General features: G+C 37.0%; 1 pseudogene; it reads right to left on the bottom strand.

Annotated features, from left to right (window-relative positions):
- Positions 1-3,716: 3,716 nt before the first annotated feature.
- On the bottom strand, positions 3,717-23,042 carry LOC105041925 (non-functional NADPH-dependent codeinone reductase 2-like; annotated as a pseudogene).
- Positions 23,043-23,453: the final 411 nt, after the last annotated feature.

Raw genomic sequence — 23,453 nt, 5'->3', positions numbered from 1 at the left:
TCATGAATTCTCTCCTCTGATTTTCTCTCTCTACTTGATTTTATAAAATCGATGAAGAAACCTCAGTCTTATCACTTCGAATCTGATTTGATCTGATAGTCAAACTTTGGATCGTTTAGGTCCTAATTAGATTTTGATTAGATGAAATTAGATGATCGGACCCAATCTAAACCGTTGAAATATGGTATTCGTATTCTTTCTAATTATTGAAATTGATTCTGTATAGGATTGTGGATGTTTGATCATGGGATATCGCGATATGATCTACGAATAAAATTTTTGAAAGAAAATTTATAGAATTATGTGGATTTATTGGAATGCGTTCGAGGTAAGTAATGTTTCACTTTTTTTAGATTTATCGGCAAATTATAATGTATTCTTCTGACATGATTTGTGAAACGATGCATGAATTGGATGAATGGTATTTTGTTATGAAAATATCTTATTTGAAATGTTATGATGTAGCATGATTGAACATATTGATTTCATGATGCATTATATTGATTGATTTCGATAGTACATGATTATATGTTTTATTATCGAAATTAGAATATGAAACATGATTTATGAAGAATTATGATATAAGAAACAATAAGAATTGACAACCTGACTATGTAAAGGACCCTGCAATGGGGGCATGTACGTTGGCAATTGATTGTCCTGAGGGTTTATGTCGCCAGCAAGACCAGCGACAAACCGCCAGCGAGACCAGCGGTTCCAAAGGACATGGCTGCCAGATGATTCGCAGCCTACCGCAAGCAGATACGCGGTATTATGACCCTGCCACAGGAAAAATGTGGTCATAGCTCATGGTTGACGAAAAGAAATTGAAGAACAAAAGAAATTGAAATTTGGAAAGAAACTTGAATTTTCGAAAAAGAAATGAATTTGGCATGAATTATGTTGCATAATTGAAATTGATTTTGAATTGATGAACTCTATATGCTGATTTTTTATAAATGATGATTTACTTAAATGCCTGATGAAATCTGTTGAAAAGTGATCATTGCTTACTGGGATGTCTAGCTCATTACCTCATATTTTACTGTTTTTACAGATGTTGAAGAATTAAGATGATACAAGATATAAATGGAAGAGTGATCAGAAGCAGAATCTTCATACTTTTATTTTAGGTTGAAAAGCTTATTGAATTTGATGTAAAGCCTTTGAATCGTTGTTGAATTTATTGAGATATTAAAGAAAAAGTTTAGGTCGTTATATTTTAGATTTAAATTGTTGACTAATTATTCCGCTGTTGTTTTAGGATAGTATGATAAGATGCCTTGCATGCTTATGGGAAGAGTTTTCTATGAGTATGCGGCGGTTGCCATGACCCTCGATTCAAAATCTCGAGTCGGGGGCATGACACAAACAAATAGACAAATTACGTCAGGCCTTTCTATGGAGCAGTGAAGAAAGATTAAAGATGGGAAACTGTTTACTCAAGTGGACATCGGTCTGTCGTCCAAGAGATTATGGAGGTATGGGGATCACTGATATCACACTACTTAATAAACTCCTGTAATGTAAATGGTGGTGGGAATTATTTATTAAAGCTCCCAAACCGTGGAACATCCTTATTAAAAAAAGGATATTATAAAAATCAAGAGGTATTAATAAAATCATTATGTCAAAAAAAGCTGTCCTGCCTTTGGAAAGATCTTCAGCAGGTTACAATGTTGTTCCGATTCTTGGTAAAATTCAAGGTCAAAAATGGTCTGCGCACGCTTTTTTTGTATGATGTGTGGCTTCAACATCATTCACTCATTGAGCACTATCCTGGATTATACACTCTGTCATAACAAAGAAATGGTTGTTGCAGAAGTCTTGGATGCACTCAAGCAGCATAAGTGTTGGCCTGTTAATGCAGGCACGAGTATATCTATAGAAATTCAGACCTTCTTGTGGGATCTGTGAGTGGTAAATATTTCCCAACATCCCGATGAAATAGCAGGCAGGTGGTTCACAGCGGAAAAATTGCCAATCAGATTCTGCTACAGGTATTTCTTCGATGGGCCGTAGTACCGTACAGTGATATGGAGAATTAAAATTTCAGAGAGGGTCAGGTTCTTCTTGTATTTAGCTTATCAAGGAAAAATTCAAACCAAAAATAATCTCATCAAACGAGGATGGAACGGATCGGACACGTGTTCTTTATGTGATGCTGCGTCCGAGACGGCGGATCATTTACTTCTACAATGCTCATTTGCAAGAAAAGTTTGGAACTCACTTCTGAAAGAGTATCACCCGGAAGATCTCCCTCCCTCACAATCAGAACTATGGGATGTATGGCGACAACAGCACTTCAGGCGAAATACTCTTAAGAGATTGGACATGCTTATTGCAGCAGGACTTTGGAGCTTATGAAAAGAAAGAAATAAGCGTTGTTTTAATTTTCATGCTTTTCTCCCAAATTCGGTAGCTAAACAGATGGCTAGACTATTCTTGACCTGGTCAGAACTTGCTCAGCAATCTGATGATGAACAGATTTCACCGATTAGGCAATCACTAGTGGATTTTTTGGGCAAGCTGAACACCGTCACTCCGTCAAATCTCTGGGAACATTCTGAAGGTCTCTAATGGGAAGGCACCCCCCATCCGCAACATGGTCTCCACTCAAACTCCATTACCTTCTCCTATACTGTTTAACTCCTACTTAATTTATTTATCATAATGTAAGTCACTCTATTATTCTGTATCTTCTGCTGTAACCCGAACTATTATGTCTGAACATATTTATATTTATGTTAATATAATTTGAGTTAGGTCTTCACTAACTCATTTACATCAAAAGAAAAAAGAAACCTAGATAATACCTTTCAACTAGCTTTTTTGGGGAGGTCACAGGTTCTTACACCTTTTAGCCACATAGGTCTAGAGTCTAGGGCATTGGTGCCAAAGAATCTCTATCTTTCTAACATCACTTTAATGAGTCTTTTCTTGAGCTCTTGTTGTACCAAGTCTTAGGATTCTTCCTCCAAGTCCAACAAGTGAATTCTTCCGAGCACGCGCTTCTTTTTCTCCGCAACATTTACAACTTGTTCCTTGCTCCATTGCCTGAATTTATGCCTTAAAAACCTCAACTTCAAGACTAGGTTAGCAATAGTATTATTGTCCTCAACTTCACGACTAGGTTAGCAACAGTGTTGTCCAAAACCTGTACCAAGTTCCATCATGAAGGAATCAAGTCTTGTCATGTTCAGTGAAAACTTCCCAAACCTGTACCAAGTTCCATCATGGAGGAATCAAGTCCCAAAACTTGTCAGGTTCGGTGAAATCTTCTCGAACTTGATGATACAATATTACTGGAAGACTTGGCCCATATTTAAGAGAACGAGCAATAATCAAAAGTTGGTGATGTCAAAGCTCTACACACAACTTGCGAGTGAACATCCTCCCATGCATCAGAAATTAGATGCTTGTATAACTTTGTCTCTGATGGAGAACCCTCTCGTTTTGATCAGTTGACATTCTTTCCATTGTGTGGCAGATCAATAAGGTTGTTCCTACAGATAAAGCCATTAAAAACAGGCATTGCTCGGCATGAACGATGACACCAAACAGCCATTAACAGAAGATCCGATTCAAACTCTCCATGACTCCGTAAGCCAAGCGAAAAAAGAGCACTTTCTCAGATATATGCAAATCTTCAACCCTCTGAGAGTGAAAAGAGTATTATGATAACTACAGATTGAAACTACCGATAGAGTGACGACTAAAAACAGCCTCATGATCAAGCTGCTTGCTTTTCCAATAAACAAATATATAATTTTATCATTTCAAGGCTTCTGATTAATGCTGACACTCGGAGCAAATTATTGAACTATATGCTAGTGAACTTGTAAAAATACAAATTAAGGGCATGCTTATACAGCATTATTCTCGAAACATTCCAAGCATACTAATACATTACATTTGTGCTCGAGTTTGTGAAACATTCTAAGAGCTTTTGGCTATGGGCAACTTCTATTGGTAATCCTTGGATTTATAATTTGCTGTTGCTAGCTTGCCTCCTTCTGCTCACATGGATTCTTGGATCAATAACTACGAAAAAGGAACTTTTTTATTCATATGCTCAACCTACAAACAGGACAAGAAAAAGATATTACTTAGGGTTGCATGAGACACGAGGGCGAGAAAAATGACTAGCAGACTAGGACTGTTGCAGATGTAACCTTTTATCCTTGGCATGTAACTATGTTTGTCTAAAATCCATAATCTTTACCTGAGTTTTATCACTCAAAATCTGAGATGTCGGGAGATCTGATAGACCCTCCGTGGGAGAGGAAAGACAGTATGTGAAATTTCTTACTTTGTGGAATTTGACTAATTTTTTGACGTTCTTCATCGCTTAGTTCCCAATCAAAGATTTTGATATTTTCCTTGAGCCTTTCCTTGTTGAAGCTTTTTACTATCATGCTCACTCCTTGCTCATATCCCCATCTAAGGGAAACCTGGAAGAAATATACCAATTAAACAAAATAATGGAGGATAAATATTAGTGATCAATCTAAGGGAGTGCAATATTTATTTACCTTTTGAACTTATTTGTGCTTTTGAGATGAACAGAGCTTCCTATTTCAAAGTTATAATCTTATTCTTTTCGTTGGGCTTCTTTCCAACCAATCAATTATATATATTCCATGGCAGATCAAACCTTTCTTAAATTTGTCCTTGCCTGGTACCAGCACCAACCTTAGAGGCCTGACAACTGGTGTTAGAATCTTCTAGAATACTTCCATGGATGATGGTGGGTTTACAACTTGATTTGCTCGGTTGACAATGGTGGTGGTGGTGATGATGATGATGATATCCACACAACATAAACTAAAATTTCTTTAGTTTACTACTATCTTCGAATGCATACAATCCTATGATGGCATATTACTTGAAGTATCATGTTTACTTGATATAGGCTAGGCTATTGAAAATGGATGACTACTAGGAAATAGCAGGGCTCACCACCATACATGTCTAGAATAAAGCATGCAATCAAGTTGGTAAATAAATTTAGATTTGCAGAAAGTCAGAATACAGTTAATTTCGATTTGAATGGCTGCAATTTAAGATTCAAGTTCAAACTAAGGAAGGGACATGATAACTACCTGAGCCACAGTCTTTCCCTTGGCCTTTGCTATCTCTTTGAGCACCTCTGACTCCATTACATGCAAGGTTCCTGCTTCCTGGGAAAGATTGGCCTCCTATAGGAGAGTAGGCAGTCACATGAATACCCCTGTCATTGCAGAATTTCCTCAAATTCTTCTGTTGCCAAAGTGGATGCATCTCCACCTACAATATTAATATGCTCTTATTAGAATCAAGACAATAGATTTAGATACCTCCCATTATAGAATAATAATCAACAAACCTGGTTCACGGCTGGAGATATTTCAGCAAACCCAAGCAATTCTTCTAATTTCTTTCCTGAGAAATTGCTAACCCCAATTGACTTTACCAAACCGAGCTTTTGGCACTTCTCCATGGCTTCCCATACAGACTTCAAGTCTAAGGGAAGAATGTCTTCCTCGTTTATAGGGCTATTATATGCTCCAGGCTTTAAGCACATAGGACAATGGATGAGATAGAGATCAAGGTAATCCAATTGGAGGTTACTGCATCCGGAACATAAAGCATCAAAATATAAGTGATTGCAAGATGGAATGGTGAACATGATTATATAACATATTGGTTTCATTCAGCTTCCATTTAGATGGTTTTTTCCTCTAAATTTTGAAAGGTGCTTTCCTGAGTGTTTGATATGGTTAATTGTTACATCGCTTCAATAAAGTGATTGATGCTACTATGGGTGTCATTTTTGAAAAATAAAAGAAAAGAAAAAGGAAAGGAAAGGAAAGAAGGAAGAAAAAATGTAATATGGTCAAGGAGCAGTAACAATTCAGGTTTTCTACTTTATTTTGATATTAAAGGCCTTTTGTTCCTACCTTGATTTGGATAATGTAATTTTTCATTTTTGTGAATCTTGATTGTTGTGTCAAGGCTTCGAGGATGCTGATGTGGTCAAGGGTGGAGGGAGATCCAGATGCCAGGATACCGAGACAGACCTGCGAAAGAAGTCCGCTCGCACCAGAGGTGGGGGGCCTCCGACGGGGGACCTTCTGATGCTTAAGTCAGCCGAAGCTTGAACGTAGATAGAGAGAGTATGAGAACTAAGAATGGCTTGGATTGGCTTGCCAGAGCTTGCCTGAGGGTCCTCTCATTATGTCATATAGGGAGATGTCAAAGTTTGTTATTCATAGGCCCATAGGCTATCAAGCCTGAGCTTGTTGGTAGTTAGTCGTGGGTGTTTGTTATGCCTATGTGGCCACATTTCAAGAGTTGGTTAGAAGATTCCAACAGATTGCCTACATGGTCCGATAAGTCGATGAATTGAGGTCGGCCCATGGCCGAAGTGCCGTCCCATCAAATCTACATCGGTACCGATCGTGGAACCCTATTCTTGGTGGTTGGTGGGATCCCAACCTGGAGATCGGAGTCAACTGTGGACTTCATCCTCATTAACAATGGATATCGACCTGGAGGTTGATAGAGTCCCGACCCGAAGGTCAGCTGAGGATTGACCCAGAGGTCAATAGAGTCCCAACCAGGAGGTCGGCTGAGGATCAACTCGGAGGTCGGTTGATGTTTGAGCCAGTGCAATGATTTTGCCTAGACTTCATGTGACAGATCCGATGGTACACACGACCATCCTGGTATTTTCATCGATCCAAAATTTTTGGAGACGAGTCCCGAGGTTCATGTTTGAGGTGGTATAACTCCATAACACTTGCTCCCCACTTTCGAGTTTGAAGTGGTTGCTTCGGATGAAGGGAGTAGTAGTTCTTAGAACTTGCCGAATGGACAAATCCGAGTCATTTGATCTTCGAATGAATTGTGACGTTGCTTCATAGGATTTGCCTTTAATTCGATGAGTCACATTGTGGATCACGCCTTAATGATTTGAAAAGATTTTACGCTTCAAAAATCTTGGTGCATTTATAAGGTATGGGCGGCTTGAAGTAGTTTATTATTTTTATTTTAGGAGGCTAAGAGCTATCGATTACTGCTCGATTGTTCGAAGATGATTAAATGCCTTGTGTTATTTTCGAGGGAGTTAGTCTCTGGGAGTCACCCTTGAGCCTATCACAATTCACCATATGGCAGGTTGCAAGCAGTTCCAAGGCATCCTTTAAGGGTTGCCCATGGGATCGAAGGGGCATCAACCCGTCACTCCAGAAGTAGACATGTGGCATCCCCCGACTACTTGAGGGCCGTATCCGCACTATTTTAAGCTATATAAATACATAATTTATTTGACGGGATTCTGCTATTCCAATCACCCCTCTTGTCGTAGTTCTCATCAGAGTTTTTTTTTAGTAGCTATGATACACTCAATTTGGTCCATGAAATAGTTGGTGAAGGAAAGAATAGCCGTGTTCCATAGAGAATCTTGATCCAAGAGGGCGAGAAGCACCAAGTCGAAACAATCTCCTACTACCGCTTCGAGGTCGTCTCACCCCCCTTTGTTGAGTAGGGCCCCAACTCCTTTCATGGGGCCTAGGGTGAGCGCTTCCCGATTAGGTGGAAGTGGCAGGGATTCTGGCTCCTCCTTGTGGATTCCTAATGTGGTTTTGGACCACTGTATCAACAAATTCAAGGCCTTGGCAGAATATGAGGAGGACTTTACCAAATTTGCTGCAGTTGCCTTTGCCCAGGGCTTCAAAAATTGCAAGGCCTAAGTAGAGTGGATGGTCCCAAAGCTAGATCTAGGGTGTCTCCTTCCCAGCAACAGCGATGAGAAAGTAGGGGCTTTCTCTTTGGATGAGGATTAGATCCTCATCTGTTAGGACCGTAGCCCCTAACCAACCTTCTAAAAAGAAAATCCCTGATAGAAGATGAGATTTATTAGCCTTTATTTATCAGGCACAGAACTCTACATCTCTATGTGCTGCAGGTGGATTTGAGGGGCTTTGCACTGGAGTCGATCCACCCACTTCAAGCTAGATTTACCCTAGTGGCAGTCCAAGAATTGTTGCTATATCACTGACCAAATAAATCCCACATGGAACCCTTAAGGGTGTGTGCTAGAATATAGCCAACAATCCCCCCTCAGCAACTACCCGAGGGGCCAAGCAGGACTCGAACTTACAACCTCATTTTGATACCAGATGTTAGGACCATAGCCCCTAACCAACCTTCTAAAAGAAAAATCTCTGATAGAAGGTGGGGTTTATTAGCTTTTATTCATCAGACACAGAACCCCGCGTCTATACATACTGCGGGTGGGCCTGAGGGGCTTCGCACTAGAGTCGATCTGCTTCAAACTAGATCGACCCCAGCAGCAGATAGAGCAGTCACTCTTCCTTTAATCCTCCAACTAAGGGCTGAGCCGACCCCCCATAAAAGGTTGACCCTCCAAGAATTGTTGCCACATCATGAGCTACATAAATCCCATGTGGGATCCCAAAGGGTGTGCGCTAGAATGTAGCCAACATCATCTATTTTATATCTACTTTTCTGGTGCCTAGGCATCTCTCTATAAAAGCATATTAGGCTAATGAAAAGCAAATTATATTACTTGACTTGAGTGTTCGGGCATCTAATTTTTGATTCGTTAGAGTCCAGTCTCATGGTTTTTGTTGGGCTATCAATGGACTTTCGACTTTATGACTTGTCGTCAGGTCATTTCTAAGATATTTAATTATTGGGATCTTGGGCTAGGATATCTTTTTGTTGTCGATGTGGATCTCCAAAGTTTACCTCGACTTGGTTGGGCAAGACCTGTCATGTCCTAGGGTCAATTTCGAGGATCCCATTTGTTGATCTATTCTCAGCATGATATTCGAAGGTCTCAACCTAAGTCGAGATATGTCTGTTTGCATTTTTCAATGTTCCATCAGATCATTGGGCTTGTGTAGATCCCCAACTTGGTTCCCTAATGTAGACTTGCCAATATAGATTCTCTGATGTCCTTTTTGACATTAGGCAATGCCAGCCAAGTTGAAGACTTTGATCTTATCTTCGAATTAATTTGGAAGATTTTATTCATCGAGATCCTAACTTGTGTCAGGATATCTCCTAATCATTATTGGATTACTCTTGACTACTCTTTGAAGGTCTCAATCCTAACCAAGATATCTCTAAGGTTCATTTGTGAAGGTTCTAATTTGGATCAGGATATCTCCTTATCGTCGATGCTTTGCCAATTGATATTTTGGAGGTCTTAGCCTAAGTCAAGATATCTTCAAGGGCTGATCTAGTCATTAGGTTCAATTTGGTGTTTGAATATCTCATAGTTTTTGTTGCCATTAGCGATTTGTCTGGCTTGGTGTCTGAGGTCTCAGATGGATTTGAGGTAGCTCAAAGGAGCATACATCGAAAGGTCATGTCCCTTTGGATTCTATGTGCTATTTAATGTTATTACCTCCCCATAATGATAGTTTGTCGGGATGGGTGGTTGGGAGTTCGACTGCCAAAGGGTGTGGCCCTTGAGCCACTCCCACAGTGACACCCATTGTGCGGTCAGTAGATCTAGTTGAAGGTACCCAGACCCAGTTCCTTTATAAATGGGCCCCCCTGCCATTTGAGATTGAGGTCAACCCAACATTTTTGATAATGTGGTGGCGCTGCCTTGTTTATCATCTAAAAATCATCGATACCTTCCTCCGAGTGGGGGAATCCCCACTATCGCTCGATCAGCTGCTAAGTGCCTTAGAGGAGCACGTTGGCAAATGATTCTTTTTGGCATGAGAGGTATTGAAAAAATCTGTCACTTCGGTGAGGGAGTCAGATTGGCAGTCATTAGAAGCTGCTTCAGCATTGTGCTCCACAGAAAGGTCTTACACCTTTCTAGGGGGTCACTCCTTCCCCGGCAAGGTGGCCTCCTGTCCATCCTCAATGGAATATCTTGGAGGTGGATAGTCTTTTGAGAGGGCACCTACTGTGTAATTGCCGATATCCTTTTCTGCGGTCCATTGGTTGTTGCAGGGGTTATCGTTAAGGGTTGGTCGGTCTGAAAGCATCATCAGAGCTCTGATGTTGTAGCTTTTTCTTGTATAGCTTCTATGTGGATGAGGTTACCTTGTAATGAGCCTTCTTTTCTACATAAAATATTCCTATATTTTTCTTTCTTGTGTTGTATGATTTTCAGAGCCATCTTACTAGGTCTTTGTTATCATCTTTGGCCCCTGGAGGGTCAGCCCCTTTCATCGAAGTCTTTGGCTTTGGCTTGACTCATCTATGGACAAGGAGCGTTGGGTGACCAAACAGGATCTTCGGAGGGTTGTCCCTTTTTTTGATGTCGATTGTCCAACCTTTGGCTTGTATTATATCTGTTGGGATTTAATAGGAAAAATCCATTAATAAAGCTAAACAATGCAGAAGTTTTACCTATAATTCATTCAGAGACCCTAGGGTCCAACATCCAAGAGATGAGTACTCTATGGAGGCCTTTAATTGGCTATTGGTACAATTCCTTGTCCTCCTATCACCTTCAAGGCCTGAGATCATATTGATGATACCAGCCATTGGGCGGTTGTTGTTGTTGTCCTCATCGGACGGGTACTGGGATGGCTCCTCGAGGGTTTGGTTTCACTACCCCAGAACATACTTTTCAAGGTAGCCTTAATGGATGAGAGTCTCAATCTCGTCCTTCAGTTGGAGGCATTCTTCGGTGTCATGATCGTGGTCATGATGGAAGGGCAGTACTTTTGCTTATTCCATCGAATTGATGGGGTCTTCATCGGTGGAGATCGATGAAGGCACTCATTACCCTTGATCTCCATAAGGATTTGGGCTCGAGAGGTGGTCAACAGGGAATAGCTATTATAGTATCGAGGTGGACTCTTTACCCTTGGTGCCTTCGGCAGTTGGGAGGACCCTGTTTTAACTTGGGTCGAGCGTACATCCTTCCGTGCATGCTTCCTTTTGTTGGAGGTCTGACCTACCCCCTACCAACATGCAATCCAACCCTCTTTTGGCCTACATATACTTGTGGGTTTGAGCTAGAAGGTTGGCATAATCCCTCATATACATCTTGTTGAGGGAGTAAATGAGGTGCTCACTGCGGAGGCCTCTCTTCAGAGCTGATATGGCGACAGCTTTATCTAGACTCTACACTTCCAGAGTAAACACGTCGAAGCATGCCACATGGTCACATAAAGATTCTCCTCTTCTTGATGGAGGAAGAAGAGATTGTCTGAGGTCCTCGATTGGGCTTGACTATTTTCAAAATGAGCAATGAACTGGTGTCCGAGTTGCTTAAAGGAGGAGATGGACTCTGGTTGAAGCCCATAGTACCAGGTTCATGCTGCCTTCTTCAAAGTTACTGAAAAGACGAAGCAGAGGAGGGCATCCTAAGCATCCTAGAGCATCATGAGGGCCTTGTATCCCTCTAAGTGGTTGAGGGGGTCATGTAGACATTGTACGGTTCCACCATCGGCATCCTAAACCAACTTGGGATTAGTTCATGGATGATGGGGTGGATGAAGGGTGGTCGAGAATTGAAGCTGAAGACTTCGTTGTTTCTTGCATAGCCCATCTTGACCTTAGTGAGCCGGTGTTCGATCTAATGGATCTTCTGCTCAAGATCTCCATCTCTACGAGAATGTTCCAACTAGGAAGTATAGCTTGGCATCGAGTACCCATCGGAAGTAGGAGATCGTCAGTGTCATCGATCGTGGGCAGACCCATAGTGGGAGGATGGTCATCGATCGGGGGAGATCGATTCGTGCATCTCTCAGAGAAGATTCTCCAGGATCGAGGATTGATCTCGATGACTGTGCTAAGATAGCGCTACCTAAGGAGTAGGCTAAGGTAGCTGTCATGAATCTGTGGCATGCTATAGATGCTGGACGGCATTGGTCAAGATTTTGGATCAGGCGGATCAGGTTGTCAAATTGCTAAGACTCTACCATTACGGGCAACTACTCTGGTTCCACCAATCTGTGGGAGGTAAATGATTAGATGGATCTGCCCCGACCTCGCCAAGTCGATGGTCGATGGGAAGCGAGGGAGCGACGTGGCATACTCCCTTAAGTAGGGTTGCTGGGCCCTTCCTCTAGCACTAAATCTATTGCGTCAAGGCTCTGCAGATGCTGATGTAGCTAAGGGTTGAGGGAGATCCAGATGTCGGGATATCAGAACAGATCTGCAAAAGAAGTCCACCAGCACTGGAGGTGGGGGGCCTTCGATGTTTCAAAATTTTCATCACCAATAACACTATTTACGATGTTTCAAAATTTTTGTCACTAATAAAAAATATTTATGACGATATTATATTTTCATCGTAAATAAATAATATTAGCAATGAAAAAAAAATTTATCATAAATATAAATTATTTATGATGATTATTTTTATCATAAATAATAAAATATTATTTTAATTTTAAATTTTTAAATATTATCGATGAAAAATTTTTCATCGTAAATAATACAAGTGTTTGCGATGAAAAGTGGTATTCCATCATAAATATTTGTTATTTACGACTAAAAATTTTTGTCACTAATATTTGAAGAAAAATAAAAAATTTTTAAATTTTGAATATTATAGATTATTTGCGACATAATTTTTCATCGCAAATACTTATCTTATTTGCAACGAAAGTGACATTTATGTCACAAATAAAAATTATTAATGATAAAAATTTCATCAGTAATATTTAAAAAAATTAAAAAATTTAGAAATTTAAAAATTAAAGATTATTTATGATGAAAAAATTACATCATAGATAATAAAATATTTATGATGGAAAATATATTTTTTGTCATAAAATATCCTTCATTTACGATGAATATTTTTCATCGCTAATATGTGAAAAAAAATAAAAAAATTTAAAAATTTTAAAACTCCACTATTAGCTATGAAATAATTTTTATCGTAAATAATTAACATATTTATGATGAATAAAGTTATTACATCGCTAATACCAAACTTTTTACAATGAAAATATTTCATTGCTAATAATAAAAAAATTAAAAAAATTTAAAATTTAAAAAATATAGATTATTTATGATGAAAATGGTCCATCATAAATAATTCAGTATTTATGAAGAAATTTTTATTTTTCATTGTAAAATCCTTAATTATTTACGATGAATATTTTTCATCGCTAATATATGAAAAAATAAAAAAAATTTAATTTTTAAAAACTAGACTATTAATGATGAAAATATTTTCATCATAAATAAGAGATTATTGATGATGGAATGCTGATTTTCCATCGCTAATAAGCTATTTTTACGATGAAACTTTTGCATCGCTAATATTTAAAAAATTTTAAAAATTTAAAAAATATAGATTATTTGCGATGAAAATGGTACATCATAAATAATTTTATATATATGATAGAATTTTTATTTTCTATCATAAAATCTTTGATTATTTATGATGAATATTTTTCATTGCTAATATGTGAAAAATAAAAAATTTTTAATTTTTAAAAACTAGACTATTAACAATAGAAATATTTTTATCATAAATAAGTAGGTTATTGGTGATGGAATACTAGTTTTTCGTCACTAATAAACTTATTTTTACAATGAAACTTTTGCATCACTAATATTTATAAAGTTTTAAAAATTTAAAAATAAAAGATTAGTTATGATGAAAAAGTTACGTCGTAAATAAGCCCATATTTATGATGAAATTTTAATTATCCATCATAAAATCCTTGATGATTTATGATAAATATTTTTCATCGCTAATATGTGAAAAATAAAAAATTTTAAAATTTTAAAAACTCGATATTAGCAATGAAAAAAAGGATTTCCTTCGCTAATACCTTTTTTTATGATGAAAATATTTTGTCATTAATATTTAAAAATTTTAAAAATTTAAAAATAATAGATTAGTTGTGATGAAAATATTACATCATAAATAATATGTATTTATGATAAAAATAATAGATTAGATAAGCAAATTGAAATAAAGTCACCTGATATGTGTCCTAGACAACGTGATCTAGTTTACATAATTTTCTATTGGAAGACTTGGATCCCAATTCTAAACCCATTCTCATATAAATATCAAACAGTATTGTTCATTCAATTCTAAACAAAACCAAACTTATATCTCTAAACTTTGTTTTTATGTTTATGTTGGTTACCCATCTTATATTATAACTTCATAATTATGGTCTAAAATATAAGTGGATTCTGACATAATAAAATGACGTATGAATCGATGAGGTACCTATGGTGGGATCTTTAGAGGCAAGGACCATGCATGAATACTTGAGGTACATATCGTGAAACCTTTAAAGGCCAGTAAGGATTACAAAGTGTTTATCCTTTCAAAGCAATATATACATGTTTAAATTTGATTAATTAAAATTGGACAACAAAAATCCTATATCAATGATCCACATCATTAGATGTAATCTACTATTTCAAAACTACTTGTATACAAAATATTATATGATTTGAAGATCCCTAACCTATGCATCAAATAATCAAAAAAATATATCTAATTTAATTTTATTTGGACTATCCAATTTTTGACTCGTAGATATATAAGTTAAGGATTAGAAATTATATAATTTTTTGTGTGCAAGCAGCTTTTAGATATTAGATCACATTCAATAGCTTGAATCATTGATTTAGAACTTCTATTACAAAATTTTGATATGATCATATCTGAGTCCAAATACTGTTGATTTGATCCTAACTTGGCTATATATATATATATATAAACTTTTTATGGAAGACCCGCCAACCAAGGAGTTAAGTTGCATCACATGGCTCATGTTTATTTTTTGATTCTAACTTGACTATATATATATATATATATATATATATATATATATATATATATATATATATATATATATATATAAACTTTCTGTGAAAGACCCACCAACTAAGGAGTTAAATTACATCACATGGCTCATGTTTATTTTCATCATAGAATTTTTAAAAAAATATTTTTTTTTAGTAATTATTAGCGATGAAAATATTTTTTCATCACTAATAACATAATTAACGATGCAAAGATTTTCGTCATAAATAAATTTTTTTGGTGGGAAAATTTTTTAGCAAGAAATTTTTTTTTGGTGGTAATTATTAGCGACGAAAATTTTTTTCATCATTAATAATATTATTAGCGATAAAAATTTTTATTTCATCATAAATAATATTTTTCATGCAATTATTAGTGATGAAAATAAATTATTAGTGACGAAAATTTTCATCGCTAATAGGTCGCGTCCCGTCAAGTCCCATCCTGAAACCCATTTTCTTTCCCTTCCCCGTCTCTGCTCTCTCCCCTCCCCATCTCTGCTCTCCCCCTCTCCCTGCCATGTCTGTCGTCCGTCCGCTACCGTCATCGCTGTCGTCGTCCGTCGGTAAGGTAAGGCTTTTTTTTTTGTGTTTTCTCGGGCCACCGGTGGGCCGTCGGGGATGGGGGAGATGCCGGGCTGACAGGGATGGGGATGGGGGAGATGCCGGGCTGACAGGGATGGGGTCAGGTCGAGCCGACAGGGATGGGGCCGGGCCGACGGGGATGAGGTCGGGGTCTATGGGGATGGGGTCAGGCCAGGTCGGCGGTGCGGGCCAGGGCCAGTGGGGTTGGGGCCGGGTCGGGCCGGTGGGGATGGGGTCGGGCCGGGCCGATGGCGCTTGCATCCACTGCCGGTAAGTTTTTTTTTTCTTGGTATTTTCTCCAGCCATCGGGGGGCCGACCGGGATGGGGTCGGGCCGGGCCAGTCGGGATGGGGTCGGGCCGGGCCAGTGGGGATGGGGCTGGGCCTAGCGGGGATGGGGCCTGGCTGGGATGGTGGGGATGGGGCCGAGGAGGGGGCGACCAGGGGAGATGGGGTCGAAAAAATTATTTCATTAATTATTTGATTAATTATATTTGTTGCATATTATTTTTTAGTATTACTATTAAAATTATTTAATTATTTAATTAATTATTTTTTCACTAACACAATGCATAGTGGTGTTCTTTATTATAATTTAATTATTTTATGTGCTATTTTGTATGCTGCTAAAATTATATATAATTAAATATAAAAAATATTTTTATTTTAGAGAAAACTCTATTAAAATTTTTGATGAAAAAATTTCAATACGAAGTTATTCTTTTTTGATAAATTAAAAATTCATCTTCGAATGTGTGTTCAAAGATGGTAGTTAAATTGTATTGGGCCATAGATTCCCATTCAAGAGTCGATCTTCATCGAGATCGACTCTTGGATATCCTGTATTCAGACTTTTTAGAAAAATAATAATATTATTGTTATTAATAGTTGATATTTTATTTCATTATGTGATTTTCAGTAGTTATCTGTCCATTGTTCTCTGGATATGTGGTCGATAGGATGCGTAGGCACCATATTCACATTGTATACTTAGAGAACTATGGGAAGATACTATCAAAATTTTCATAAAAATAAGATAAAATATCCACTAATAACAATAATAAAATTATTACTTTTCTGAAAGGGATAGGACCACACCTGTTATTAATGATTTGAAATGGATAGGATCATGCATTTTTACTTTATTAAATTGATAGAAGGATTTTTTCTGTGCTACTGTTCAGTCTGTATTTTTTAATATATATTATTTTGTATAATGTGATCCATGTCTGGATCTGGATCAAAATTTTGGCCAAAATTTAGATCGTGATTCAGTTCAAAATTCAGATCGGGATCCAGAATATCACTGAATCTTTTTTTGGTTGTTAATGATTTTGTATTTGTTGTTAGATGGATATCAATAAAAATTGAATGAATACTAGAGATATTTTTTTGCCTGAATATCGAAAAAGAGTTTGAGATTTTATTGAGTTTTCTGATGCATACGCTTCAAACGTATCACGGTGTGTTGGACATAACGACGGCAATATCTCTGGCATGAAAAGTTATGGCTTCTATGTGATGATGCAATGTTTGCTTCCTGTGGTTATGCGTGGCTATTTGGGTGGTGGTGTTCAAACTGCATTGATTGAGCTGGAAGTATTCTTCCGAGAACTGTGTTGTCAAAAATTGAAGATTAACTTACTTGAGAGATCAGAGAAAGATATCGTACTCATTCTTTGTAAGTTAGAAAAAAAATTTTCATCATTATTTGTTGATGTTATGGTGCATCTGGCTGTTCATCTTCCAAAAGAAGCTCTTTTGGCCAGACCGATATATTATCAATGGATGTATCTTATTGAAAGGTAAAAAAATTATATGCACTTTATCATATCAATTATAAGATATAAATATATTTCTAAAATTTAAATTTATTTTTATTTATAGATTCTTGTGTATCTTAAAAAAATATATACGCAATAAAGCAAGGCCTGAAAGGTCTATAGCGGAAGCATATGTAGCTACGGAGTATGTCACATTCTGCTCGATGTATCTTGACGATATTGAAACAAGATTCAATCATACAGATTGTAATGTAGACCGTGAATGGGGTGATAATGAACCGATATTTTTTATATTTAAACAAACGGTTCGACCTATTGGTGCAAGGAGATATGAATTTATGGACGTGACAAGCTATCCAAGGCATACTTTTACATTCTAAATAATTGTGAAGAAATTGAAGATTTCATTGAGTAAGTACCATCTTAGCATACTATTTAATATTTTAAGTAAATTTTTCATGTCGATGTAAAATTAAAAATTATAACTTGTTGCAGTGAGCACAAGAGTATACTATGTAGAGAGAATAATATGAATATCGATGATCGATATAGGAAAAAATTTGCAAAATAGTTTAATGATTTTATAAGTTATATTAGTGATATATTATTTATTTAATTATAAATAATATTATTTGAATTAATATTATTTTTTATGTTATGGTATAGATGAAACATAAGTATTTCAATAAAGAAGTGGGTGCGACCGATGAGTTGTACGATTTAACATGTGATCCAAATCAAAGGGTTAATCACTATGCATCCTGTATCATTGGAGGAGTGAGATTTCACACAAGAGAGCTTGAGATGCAATGACGGACCTAGAATAGTGGGATTGCTACAACAAGATATGAAAGAGAAGAAGAGATTGATTATTATGGTGTGCTGGTAGATATCATAAAACTGAAGTATAGGTCCAGTAATTCTGTATTATTATTTCAGTATGAATGGTGGGATATTAGTAATAAAATGATCGGTATTCATATCGATTCACACTTTATCAGTGTAAATTTTGTACGAACATGGTACCAAAATGAGCCGTATATATTAGCAACTCAAGCGAAACAAGTAATATATTTGAAGGATCTAAAGTATCGAGGTAATTGGTATGTTGTATAAACAATAACACCTAAAGGTGTATATGACATATCAACCTGATTAGAGATGGATGAAAATTCGGATTTACATGAAGAAGAAGCTTTTCAGCAAGAAGAATAAACATTAACCAAGATTTTGGTTGATGAAGAACTTGTAATGGCACCTTTGAATAGGGTTGATCTACCGTCCAACGAAGTTGAAGCTGATTTTATATTTAATCTTAATAAGTCGGAGGGTGATGATCAGTTTATAAATGACGATGAGATAGAAGAGGACACATATATCGATTATTGTGATTCAAAGGAGGATCTACATGTCGAGGAAGATATGAATATTATTGTGTTCCATCTTCTCTTGCAATAATGGTATGTGATATAATTGTATTCATTAGAATATTATTTATTTTTTATTATTATTATTTAATATTATATTTATTTATATATCAATTATTGCAGATATGGCACCAGGAGACAGATGATGACGTTCGCGTTTATAGTCTACAGAGGAGGTTGAGGCACCTTCACCGATCTCCGTTGCCGCACTGGCTCCATTGTCAGAGGGTTCTGCATTGGCGGGTCTCAGTGAGACGGATCCCAGTGAGATAGGTCCCAGTGGTATTATTATACTTTTTATATAATAAAATTTGATTCTTTTATTTAGATCATACTAATGATTTATTTATTATTGTTTCAGACTAGTCTTCATCGGTAGTGAGGCGAGGGCGAGGTCCATCGAAGAACCTCATTTTAGAGCATTGGAGACGTGAGCACCCGGGACAGCATCTCTATATCGAGATACCAGCCAGCTACACCAGGCCCATTAGGGGATCATGCGAGCCATGGCAGACTGAGCTGGGCATCATATGCCATAGTTATACCCTCGTGATGCTCTTCGATTGGCATCACGTTCTACCAGCTCAGAGAGAGATTTTTTACATCCACTTAAAGGTAAAATAAATTATATTATGAATATTTAATTTATATAGTATTCTTCTAATATTTGTTATTGGCAGGATGTATTCGAGATCATTGATTTTGAGAAGGATCGTGTGAGATAAGCTATGGATACTCATTTATCATTGCATTTCAAAGATTATCGTCATCACATGCATCAGTATTGGTACCGTATGGTGCAGGATCATGGAGAGGAGGAAGTGTGGCAGCAGCCCTATGACAGCATCACTATGGACGATTGGACTGCCATATGTCGGCATTACGAGGATCCGGCATATCAGGTTACATATCTAAACTTTTTCTTTTTTTAGAGTTTAATGACTGAATCATTTATTCTTAAATTAAATTTATTATCTACTAATTTGATCAGTAACTGTACAGAGCTGATGTGTCCAGAATACCGTAAATCGGACGAGACAGACCGTACCTCATTATGGAGGTTCGAGATCGTTCGCTCGTCACATGAAGCAGATAGTAGATAATTTTTAATTAGCATATAATTCTCTAATTATTTAAATTTTTTTAATTAATTTTTAAATTATTGAGAAATGCTGAGAGTGGCGAGCTTCCTGGTAGGATCGATATCTACCAACGGACCCACCAGCGACGGTCAGGGGAGTGGACGACAGGAAGCTAGGAGCTCTTTGTAAGTTTTTTCAATTATTTTTTCATTCACAGTCTGATTTTTATTGTAAAATTAAAATAATTATAACTTTAATTTTCAGAATCGTATGACAGACATGAGATCCCAGCCTACCCCTGAGGGCTCGACTGCATCCACAGATGATGAGATCTGTGATCGGGTGCTCGATATGAGATCCTGCTATGTTAGAGGTCTGAGGTATGGGATCACTGCTTCCTCATCCTCACGCTCATCTAGGGCTGATATCCATTCTACATACGAGGCTCGACTGACAGAGGTGCAGAGACAGGCTGTCGAGGATCGACAGCATGCTGCCATAGATCGACAGCAGGCTGAGCAGCGAGCTCAGTAATTGGCTGCACGTGTCGACGAGTATCAACAGCTCTAGATTCAGATGATGGAGTGGATGGCATAGATGGAGCAGACGATACAGCTGATGAGGCAGCAGCAAATCGGTCCGAGCTCCATCGTTGGTCCAAGCTCCGTCGAGCGCTCTCCTTCCCCGGTTTGTTCTCCAGATGCAGATATTTGACGGCTTCTTCATGTACTTTTTTTATTTTAAATCTCTTGTAATTTTAATTTAATATAATAAAATAATTTTTTGTATAAATTTTTTATTATGTAAATTTTTTATTTTTATTTTTAATTTTTAATTTATAAAAAAATATTATACAGATAAATTAAAAATATATATTCATAAATTATTTTTTTAAAAAAATTATGATTAAATTATTAGCGACGAAATTATTCCCGATGAAAGATTGATCGCCAAAAATATTTTAGTAATATAATTTAATTTTTTAATAAATATAAAAATATTAAAATTTTACATATAATTAATAGCGATAAATAATTATTTATCGTAAATAATTATTAGCGATGAAAATTTTTATCAAAAATTATCTTATTTATGACGTAATATTTTTATCACTAATATTATTTAATTTTATTTTTTTTAAAAAATTATTAAATTAATAGCGATGAAATATTTTCATTGCAAAAAGAATTTTTTACGACGGATATTTTTCGTCACTAAAAGTTTTTAAAAATTTATTTCAAAAAATATTTTAATTAAATTAATAGCGACGAAATAGTTTTCATCGCTATTAATTTTTTATTTATTAGCGACGTTATAATTCATCGCAAATACATTTTTTACAATTAAAATTTTTTGTCGTTGATTTTTTAACAATAAAAATTATTCATCGCAAATACCCATTATTAGTGACGAAATTTTTTTCATCATCAAATATTATTAATAATGCGATTATTTACGATGAAAAATTAACGATGAATTTTTCATCGCTAATAAATATTAGCGACGAAAATTGATTATTAGTGATGAAAACTTTTTGTCGCTAATAATCTGTTTTGTTGTAGTAATTGATCAGGAGGTCAATAGAGTCCCCAATTAAAGGTTGGTTGAGGATCGACCCAGAGGTCAGTTGATGTTCAAGCCGATGTGGTGATTTTACCTTGGCTTTGTGTGACAGATCCAATGATACCCACAGCCATCCCAATACCGTCGGCCCAAGATTTTCGGTGATGAGTCCTGAGGTTTATGGTTGTGGTATGACTCCACAACACTGATGATTGGATCAACAAACCTCATTTTGGAGTTTTTTTTTTTTAATAGTTGAGGTTGTGTTTTAGATATTTGATTTCTTATATTTTGCATAAGGGTTTTTCGTAATGAAAGTCACATGAAATACCAATTATAACCAAAGAAACAAGTGAGACAAATTGATGCACTTCCTATATATATATATATATATATAATTTTCATCATATATCGTAATAGTACTCTATATATTGCAAAGCACCCTACTCCATTTATGCTATGTAAATAAGAAACGAGAAGTAAAAATTGGACGGGAGTAGTAGCTTTCACACAGAAGAAGGATTCTCTTCCTCCATGTGAATTCACCATTGGATTGCATAATAATCCCTTTGCAATCTGTGCAGACATTGAATAAATGGATTTGAAGTGCTTTGAGATCTGTGCATGGAGTGATCCAACAGTCAATATCGTAAAAGAAGATCAATTATATCCAAGAATCCTCAGGTAAAAAAACCATTTCCTGTTTAGTAAAACTCTGAATCACGAAAGGCAAAACAAAACATAGCCGCAAAAACCCTAAAAGAAATGCATTGTATTGCAGCAGAACAAAAGGCAAAGGAAAAGATTTAACTCAAAGGTATTAAATAGGAAAATATATGTTTATATTATAAGATGGGAATTTTCTATATATGAGATGGGATGCTCCCCTTTGTCCCACCCTTTCTCATAGCCACGCATCAATAGTTGGTCATGACAACAAGCTGTTAGATAAGGTGATAAGAGAAAAAAAGTGCAAAGCATGCACACACACACACAGAAGGGCGCTGATGCCCTTCATATTATACAAGGATATATGCTTCTTTTTCTTTTTTTTTGTTTTCTTGACAAAGAAGGACACGTACAAGTTTAAGTTGCAGATAAGTCCCACTCAAAGTCAATAATCCATAGTCAATTAACAAATAGTTACCTGATATAATTCCCAAAAAGTCAAAAACTATGGAATATTGTCACTTATTGGAAGAAAATTAGCAAAAAATAATACAATTGAAAGATAGTAAACGTATATTAACACGATTTGTTAATATTGTTTTGAACAAAAAGGATTCTACCAAAAAAATTAAAAAAAAAAGAAAAAAAGATCAAATTGGAAGTGTATTTAAAACGAATGTTAAAAAGGTTGGAATACATGTAGAATGTTACTCATATCTAATTAATTACTGCCTATCAAAGAAAAACAAAAAAAAGCAAAGCAGAGAAAAGGCTGGTGAAAGGATGAGACGCGTATAACGATTAATTACTGGAGGGTCCTCTGAAGGGAGGGGAGGACGAGGTCAGGGTGTGCTTCGCTGCACCACAGCTTGGAGGTGACGAAGAGCTCATTCCGAGAGTTGACGAGGCCACGTCGGAAGGCTTCGGCGATGGGTTCTCCGAGCGGCTTCTCGGATTGGTACATAGAGGCGGTGTCGAAGTGGCGGTAGCCGAGCTCGATGGCATCGAGGACGGCGGGCTTCACGTCCTCAGGCACAAGAGAGACGGCGCCGGTGCCCATGCCCACCAGGGGAATGGGACGGGAACCTGAGCCCAGGGCCACTTCCGGAATGATCACCATCTCTGGAAGGTGATTGTGGCTCTAGTTTCTGGATCTCGGAAACCTGTGCGCGTTGTTTGCCTTCGTCTTATCCATATGTGTTGGGTGGATGTCTGGCCAGGACACCACCTCCCAAGATCCTTTCAGTACCACGCGATGCAGCAGGAAGAAAGAAGAAACAAAACAAAAGGAAAAACAATCAAAATACGTGGATCAGCCACAAAAGGGCTCGCCTCCACGGGACATGCAAACTTCACTATGAAAAGAAAATTTTACAAAAGGAGACCTCACCCTCAACCCTTGTACACCCAATTATCTCTCACATGAAGTTCCCCTCACAAAAGCTCTCTCTCTCTTGGAGACCCCCGTGAACCCCTGAAGAGCCTGGCGACCGCTGTCCAGGAGCCTCCTGCTCCTTCTCTCACAGCACGTCCGCCTCTCTCTCTTCAATCGGGGTCGTACGGCCTTCGTAC

This window comes from Elaeis guineensis, chromosome 3, assembly GCF_000442705.2.
Source record: "Elaeis guineensis isolate ETL-2024a chromosome 3, EG11, whole genome shotgun sequence".
Taxonomy (NCBI): Eukaryota; Viridiplantae; Streptophyta; class Magnoliopsida; order Arecales; family Arecaceae; genus Elaeis; species Elaeis guineensis.
This window is presented reverse-complemented; position numbering and strand designations above follow the sequence as displayed.